Source organism: Chlorocebus sabaeus, chromosome 3, assembly GCF_047675955.1.
Source record: "Chlorocebus sabaeus isolate Y175 chromosome 3, mChlSab1.0.hap1, whole genome shotgun sequence".
In the NCBI taxonomy this organism is placed as follows: Eukaryota; Metazoa; Chordata; class Mammalia; order Primates; family Cercopithecidae; genus Chlorocebus; species Chlorocebus sabaeus.
The window spans coordinates 87,225,059-87,231,058 of NC_132906.1; positions in this window are offsets into that span (position 1 = coordinate 87,225,059).

Genomic DNA, 6,000 nt, shown 5'->3' on the forward strand with positions numbered 1-6,000 from the left:
GGAAAATGTCATCTTGGAAGGTTGTGCATTTAATTTGGAACCACCTGCTGAGTTCTCAGGGGTCTACTCGATGATTCAGAAACCATTTATCTGATTGTTATGAATATAAGAAAAAGAAGAGGGAACTTCATTACAAGGTCTCTTTCTGACTCGTCTCCCTTAGCTGATACATCTAAAATGAGCCTTGGGGATACATATTTGAAATAAATGTTAGAATTTATGGAAACATAGTAAAACATAAGGCTAGCAGAATGTCTTTTTTGAGTCTTTCCTAGAAGCTCTGAGGTTAAAAAAAAAATCAAATAAATAAAAGTATGCATTATATTTTGGTAAGGAAATGATATCCTTGTGGATACATCTTTAAAAATTTGTTAAACCAAGTATATTTATCCAAGATCCAGGGTATCTTGCTTTCCTCTAACTTAAGCGCATTACACTAATTTTAGCTATGTTTTATTCTCATAGGAATTTTCAAGATATATAGAACTCAACTACTATAAAAGATCAGGATAGAATGAAAATCAATGTCTTTATAAGGCAAAAGGATGGCTCAGTCATTGGCAAGGACTTAACATGTGCTTTTTATATTATGGTTTCCTTCATTTCTCAAGTGTCACTCCAAAAATTTTATGAGAATATTACTTATACTATCAAAACATATCCTCAGTCAAGATATAACTTTTCACAGGATGGGCATATATTTCAAAGTTCCCCCTATTGATCCTGAAGCATGTCTCCATATGCTTAGCAAATCTAGCCCTTTGCTAGGGAGAATAATGTATCAACTGCTGGAAACTTCTTTTTCGTTATTCCATGTGTATTTGGTCTGCCTCTCTCTCCCGCTGTGCATACAGATTATTCTGCTGCTAATGCTTGACATGCTGTCAGATGAGTTGAAATAAGACATGATACATGAGAAAGAGAAGAAGACATAACCGGAAGGAGAGCATCCAAGACAACTCAGAAAATAAACAGGAACCAAATCCTGCCCATCGTCTTGAAATCACCTGCTGTGAATGTCTGTGTAAACTATCGTGGACTTGTGTTGTCTACATAAATGTACTGCAAATACAAAGTTTACTGGAAAAGTGATTTTGAACCTTGCTTTACTTAATGTATTTGTTTGTTTATTATACTTCAAAACTTTTAATAGACAATTGAAGCAAATTTACTCAGTTTCAGAAATCTGTTACAGTTTTTGAAGCAATCTTCAGATCTTGGGATCAAAGTTCAAAACGAAATAAGACAAAATGTAAAATAATTTTTTAAATCTACCAAGAGTTCAAAACTAAATAAGACACAATGTAAAATTATTTTTTAAATCTACCAATCATGTATGAATTAAGCACAGCAGTACAAACAAACAGTAAATAATGTTCTGATTTGCAGAAACTCACAATTCACTTAAGGGGTAAAACAAACAAAATATAACTATAATAAACAGCACGTGATTTGACAGTCAGCTACGTATCATTTTCCTCTCCTTTGGCAAATAGCTGGGTCATTCAGCCATGCAACTAAACTAATGCCCAGTGGATCACTGTAAAACTTTCCCAGTCTAAATTCAGTTACATTTAGTAGCTCTTCACGTTCAAAAATTATATCCCTGATCCAGCATTAGTACCAGACCTTCAGACATATTATGTCATTAATAATATCTCACTTAAGACTGTTTTCTACCAAGCATATTTACTTTCAATTGGCCAAACTAACATGAGAATTGAAATGTTTTATGAAAACTATTGGCCAGTCAACATTCAATATATTATAACTTGTATTTACCATTGAATTATTTAATGTAAGTTATTAAGAACACATTATATTTTGAAAACTCCTTATAAAGGGTTACAGAAGAAATATGTGTACTCAAAAGTAATGTAGGCATGAAGCAGGACAATATTTTGGATTTAGCATCCATTTCTTTTCTGGGTCAACCTGTGTATACCTAAAATTTTCTGTAAGTGACAAATAAACACTGAAATAAATTTAATATTTTTAATTTGCTATATACTATACTAATAAAATGAAGCATGTAAGAGTCTTCTATCTGAGGACTTTCAAAAGTATTATTTTTATTCTCTTTTTTAGAGCAAGACGACGTTTCACTCTGTCATTCAGGCTGGAGTTCAGCAGCAGAGTCACAGCTCACTGCAGTCTTAGACTCCAGGAAAAACGTGATTCCTCCATCGTAACCTCTCTAGTAGTCGAGGATTATAGGTGTGCACCACCACAATGGGCTAACTTTTAAATTTTTTGTACAGATGGTGTCTCTTCATGTTACCCAGGTTGGTCTCAAACTCCTGGGCTCAAGCGATCCTCCCGCTTCGGCCTCCCAAAATGCTGAAATTACAGGTGTGAGCCACCATGCTTAGGAATACTTTTTATTATTATTTTTAATATACACAAACAATTTTTAAAGCTTCCCCATTGTGTAAGCTAATTCCTGTCCTTTGTCTCCTAGGCTAGTTCACTTAGTCTCAATTATTAACATACTGATTCTGCTTTCAAAACAAAACTCACATACAACCCTTCCCTTCCACGTTTGTTCTAAATGAGAGCCTTCTCAACTCAGGATGAGACTTCAGCAGGAGTTTCCTAAAGCACCTGTCCATCTATGGTCCCTACAGCAGTGATCTCTGATGCAAACACCTTTCTGTTCCAGGCTGACAATGGGGAGCAGGCCAACTTCGGTCACAGCAATGTGGAGATAAGGAGCGCTGCAGAAAGCTGAACCGACTCAGTTTCTGCCAACTGTTACCATGTGGAATCTATTCTACCATATCTTTGCAGTTTCAAGAGACTGTAAATCTTCCGTTTGTTGTGGACCTGCTGATGTTAGCATTCAGTTTTGTTTTTTAATCAAACACTCTACGGACTGGGTCATATCTGGAAATGATAGCTACCAGTTTAATCTTGCCCCTCCCAGACCCCCTGCTTCAGTTGAGTATTTTCCAAACACTCCTTTTCTCTGGGTCAGATAGCAAAGGGTTCCTGATTGAAATTTTCAAAGCCTTCAAACTCAGCCCTGTTATTTCAGTGTCCATGGCATTCTGTTACCTGACCTGAGAGTCTCTGTGAAAACTTCCATTTCCAGCAGTTGATGTCATCTTGTCAATCCCAGGTGATCTCCTCATGTTAATTTTTCATCTGTGTTTGTTTTCTTATTCTCTTCATTTTTTTTTCTATAATAACCCTCACTCCTTCCCACCTCTCCATTCAGCAAATTCTTATCCTTGCTTTTAATACCAATCAAATGCTTGCTAATCCAAGCCTTCTTTCACCACATCTGACTCTTCTTTTCCTTCATTGCTGAAATTCCTTTGACTCTTATTTTCTGGAATATATTCATTGACATGTTATAGAACCATTGAATTAGTAAATTTGGTTGGAATGTAGAGCCAGTGTAGTCTTTTTTGCCTTTATTTTGGCCTAGGCACAATAATTGACTAGTAAACACAACAAATTAGAGATACAGGTAGGATTCAGATCCTGCTTATATAATTGCTTCTTCTACATTTCTTGACTCATCAACAAGATTCAAAACTTCTCAAAGGCAGAAACGATGCTTTGCATTTTTATATGCCTTTTATAAAAAATACAAAATGCAAACTGGTTGTATATATTTTTTAATTTTAAAAAGCTAAAGAATTGTTTAGACTTTGTCCAAAATGGAAGCATTGATATTCCATCACAGACAAATAATAAAGCTGTGTTCTATAAAGCAGCCGAATACTGTGCATCTGTGAGCAGATTGCTTGTTACTTTTCTGCTGATTTACTCTGCTTTCCCCACCTGGACTTCGCCAAATCCACCTTGACATTGCCCTCCCTTCTCACATGCAGCTAATCCAGGTGCCGTGTCTCTCTTAAGCCCATAAATATTGATTATGCAGTTATCGAAATAACTGATGTTGATGTCAATGTCATCCTAGGCAACCATCATTATTTGACTACAGTGGCTAAGATGGGATTGATCTATTTCCTATCACTTTACATAGCTAGAGAGGCTGTTTCATCTGGAAAGCTAAATTTCTAGATATGGCTCACTATAGGTTTGTTCATGCAAGTTATAACTGTCCACCTTGTGTTCAAATATAACATTTGTGATAAATGCAACACATATACAGTTATGAGACACTCAAATGAGGCCACAATAATACAATTTTGGGAAACTGTTTATTTGTAACTCATTCAGTCTTTGTTTCTCAGTACAAACAAGATGAGTGAATTAATCCAGGCTGTTTAAATATCCTCTGCCTGAGCAATATAGAAATACAATACCTTACTGTGATATATGCAGTGTATTTTCTTTCTTTACACATGCACACACACACACATTGTATACAATATTAGTCATAAATGACTAAAAACATGTTAATCTGCTTCCCTCCCTGTTTGCTTTCAGTATTTTGCAAAACATAATACAACTTCACTACCACTGCCCTCCATATGGAAATAGGCTTATTTTCTCACCTAAACAAAACAAGGGATGGACACAGTGGCTCACCCCTGTAATCCCAGAAATTTGGGAGGCTGGGGTGTGGTGGATTACGAGGTCAGGAGTTCGAGACCAGCCTGACCAACATGGTGAAACTCCATCTTTTCTAAAATTACAAAAAAAATTAGCCGAGTGTAGTGGCATGCACATGTAATCCCAGCTACTCAGGAGGCTGAGGCAGGAGAATTGCTTCAACCTGGGAGGCAGAGGTTGCAATGAACCAAGATTATGCCACTGTACTCCAGCCTGGGTGACAGAGTGAGACTCCATCAAAAAAACAAAAAAAAAAACAAAAAAAAAACAAGGTGGAATTATAGCTAGAGAGACTTAGATTAGATAACAAAAAGACTTCCTGGATGACTACACTAATCATCTGAAAGATCACCTAAATAGTAGCTTTCATGCTCTTGATGGAGATTAGTGAGAAAGACACAGTTAACTTAAGAAATTCCATTCTCTGTGATTGCTTATGCAAAATCACATACCTTAGTATTTCCGTGATGGGGCCAGATACATTTTAAAGGCAACTTACCATTAAATAATGGGACAAAATATAGATTTCTTTTCAGAAAAAAAAGCAGAAAGTTAAAATGAAAACAAAATAAGATACAAAAGCAAGGCCTTGTGGCCTTGGAGTGAGCTTTAAGAGTGCCTTTAGATCCTATTGTTATAAAAAGTGAAAAGAAACAGATTCTGTTTCTAGGCTCACACACCTGTTATTCTTCCCCATTTTCCCATCACGATGTAAAATATGAACATTCTACTGTTCTCAACTTGAAGTTGTATCAGGGAAAATGGAGACTTGTGCGAAGCCTCCCACTCCTTTTGTTAACCTGACAAGTGCCACATGCTGGAGCTAATATGCTCTTCTGTTCTTATCTCCCAAAATTCACATGTCGGAGAAAACCAGCACACACTAGAAAAACAACCTGAATTCTGGCCACATCTCAAGAGTTAAGATAGGCATTAGTTTCTGCCTTAGAATTTCCTGACCGGGGAGTAAAAATGCCTCACTTAAGCCATGCTGTCATTTAGATGAGTTCCATTGTAATGGCATATCTACAAACCAACATTTCTGAATAGGTCCTTGTTTCATTTGGTGCTTTCCTGAGGAAGTTTTATCAGTGCTCTGATGCACAGTAGCCTGATAAGCCTTTATTTAGCACCCATATATCACTCCTCAACCTTTAGGGGAGACTGCAGGCAGCCAGACTTTCACCCATTTCGGCAATGATGGTGCATCCACCACTAGTTGAAGCAGATTAAACAGATGGTACCTCTTCACAGAAACTTAGATTTTAAGCTTCATTAAGATTTTTGTACCAAAAACGTCACTCTGTGAACTATCTATTTATAAGTGAGAAGGTTTGGAATCTTGTAAACTTAGGAATACACATCAGATCATCTCTCTCTTCTCTCTCTCTCTCTCACACACACACCCACCCCCCCACACACACACAGAGCACACACACAAAATCAAATCTGATAAAATTATAATAATTT